This window comes from Tupaia chinensis, unplaced genomic scaffold (assembly GCF_000334495.1).
Source record: "Tupaia chinensis unplaced genomic scaffold, TupChi_1.0 Scaffold000533_1, whole genome shotgun sequence".
Lineage (NCBI taxonomy): Eukaryota > Metazoa > Chordata > Mammalia > Scandentia > Tupaiidae > Tupaia > Tupaia belangeri.
The window spans coordinates 45789-48663 of record NW_006160046.1 but is presented as its reverse complement, the minus strand read 5'-3'; positions in this window follow the sequence as shown (position 1 = coordinate 48663).

Genomic DNA, 2875 nt, shown 5'->3' with positions numbered 1-2875 from the left:
TCAATTCACACACACACACACACACACACACACACACACTGATGTATATTTACAAATTTAAAATACATATATTTTTATCTGCCTAATATATATATTTGCCTAAACCAATGTTTTCTTGTAAAATTTTTGTAGGTTTGGATTTTACCTTTAAGCCTTTAGTCATTTTGAGTTAATATTTGTATAAGATGAGAGATAAGGGTCTAGTTTAGTTCTTCTGCATATGGATATCCAACTTTCCCAGCACCATTTAATGAAAAGATGGTCTTTTTGGGACCTTCATCAAAAATTAGTTGGCTATATATTTGTGAATTCATTTGGGGTTCTCTTGTCTGTTCCATTGGTCTATGGGTCTATTTTTGTACTATACCATGTTGTATTAGTTATTATAGCTTTGTAATGTATTTTGAAGTCATATAGTATAATACCTCGAACTTCATTCTTTGCACAGAATTGCTTTAGCAATTGGGGTTTTTTGTTAAACCAGACAAATTTTAAGATGATTTTTCGATTTCTGTGAAGAATGTTGTTGATAATTTGACAGGGGTTGTATTGAATTTGTAGATTACTTTGGGTAATATCGACATTTTTATTTAATGTTTTTCAAAGAATTATTTTACTGAATTTTATTTATTATCATTACTTTAAAATTTTCTTTTTACATTGAATCACTGAGAACTCTCCTACATTGTTGGTGAGAATGTAAATTGGTACATCCACTCTGAACAATTTGGAGGTTTCTCAAAGACCTACAACTAGAAAGACCATATGATCCAGCAATTCCACTCCTGGGTATCTATCCCTTCTTCTCCATCAATATATATTTCTTTTAGAGAGAGAGATTTTTGCTATCAAACACAGATACTCACCTAATAAACAGAGACACAAAGTGATAATCAACCCTCACCTCCCCCAGGAGGAATGGCCATGCTGCAATCCCTTCTTCTCCATTCTCCTCTCAGTACTTTAGGCATGCACACACATGCACTCAGCATGAGTTTTGAGCCACCAGGTCTGGGACTTGAACCATGGTTGATTACATGGGAGTCCAGCAACGTAACTATTATGCCATCTGCTGGCCCCAATGTCAATAATTTTAGTAATATTGATTCTTCCAATCTGCAATCATGGAGTGTCTTTCCATTTTTGTATATTCTCTGAAAATTCTTTCTTCATTGTTTCATAATTTTCATTGAAAAGTTCTTTCACCTCCTTAGTTAAATAATACTTGATATTTTATTTTGTGCACATGTGTGGCTATTATAAATGAGATTGCCTTCTTGATTTCTTTCTCAGACAGTTTATTATCCGTGTACAAAAGGGCAACTGACTATGCATTGTGTTTACTGAATTCATTTATCAGTTCTAAGATTTTTTTAGAAAGTGGATATCCTTATCTTCTTCCAGTGTTTAGTGAAAAAGCTTTAAGCGTTTTCCCATTCAGTATGATGTTAGCTGTGGATTGTCATATATGACCTTTACTATAAACTTTCTGTGCCTATTTGGTTGAGAGTCTTGATCATGATGCTTATCAAATGCTTTCCTGCATCAATCGATATGATAATGTGGTTTTATCCTTTCTTCAGTTGATGAAATGTGTTACATTTATTGATTCATGACTTTCATCCCAGAAATAAGTCTTAGTTTATCACAGCAGAGAATCTTTATTACTGTCAAATTCTGCTTGTTAGTAATTCGTTGAAGATTTTTATATCTGTGTTCAATTTGGATACCAGTCCATAGTTTGTTTTTGTTATTGTTGTTCTTGTGTCCTCATATCCTTCTAGTGCCACAGGATAGTGGCCTCATAAAATGAGCTGGAGCAGATTCTCTTCATTTGGATCTTTTGGAATAGATTCAGGATTGGTGTTAGTTCTTTCAAAGATTTGTAGACTTCATCAATGAAGCCAGCTAGACCTGAGCTTTCGTGTGTTGGGAGAGTTTTTATTAATGATTCAGTCTTGCTATGGGTCTGCTTAGACTTTTTATTTCTTACTAGTCCAATATCAGTATAGATTTGTATATAACCAGGAATTTGCACATCTCTTTTAGGTTTTCCACTTTGCTGGCATGTAGTTGCTTATAGTAGTCACTAATAATTTTTCAAATTTCAGTTTTATCAGTTGTAACATCTTCTTTTTCAAGTTTATTAATATGAATATTTTTTAGGTAGGCAAGCTAATGGTCAAATTTATTTATATTTACAAAAAGAACCAGCTTTTCATTTCATGGATTTCTTGTATTGCTTGATCTTCTGATTTCTGATCATTACTATTAATATTTCTTTGCTTCTACTAATTTGGGGTTTACCATGTGCTTGGTTTTCCAATTCCTTGAGATACATCACTAGTTTTTGTTTGTTTGTTTGTTTTTGTTTTTGTTTTGTTTTGTTTGCTGTCTTTTGTCAGGGTCCAGCCTCAGTAGGGGTGGGTTGACTCATCCAAGGCGGCGCAGGAAAAGAAGACAAAGGTCTCAGTGCCTTTTCATGCACGTCCTGAGTCGGACGCCCCTCAGAGATCACTCTCTGAAGAGTGACTACTGCTAGGAATTATTGTGCCTTTTTATTGAAAGTGTGTTACATGCCAGTAAATGGGTGAGGGGCTACGTGTTCTAATTACCAGCTCATAAAGTTTTAACAATAGAGAACATGGGTTCCATTCAGGGTTGGATTAAGGGTGGGTCTAGTGCAGTTCCGCAATTGTTCGTTTGTTGTAGGTGTCTTCATGGAATGTAGTTTTGGGAAAGCAGGCTCCAGCAAACATAATTATCAGCTGATGTGGTGGCAGCCATCTTGTGATTACCGAGCACGATACTGAGAAAAGAAAATCTCAAATATAGATATTAGTTCTTATGGGTTTTAATAAAGAATGGAACTTAT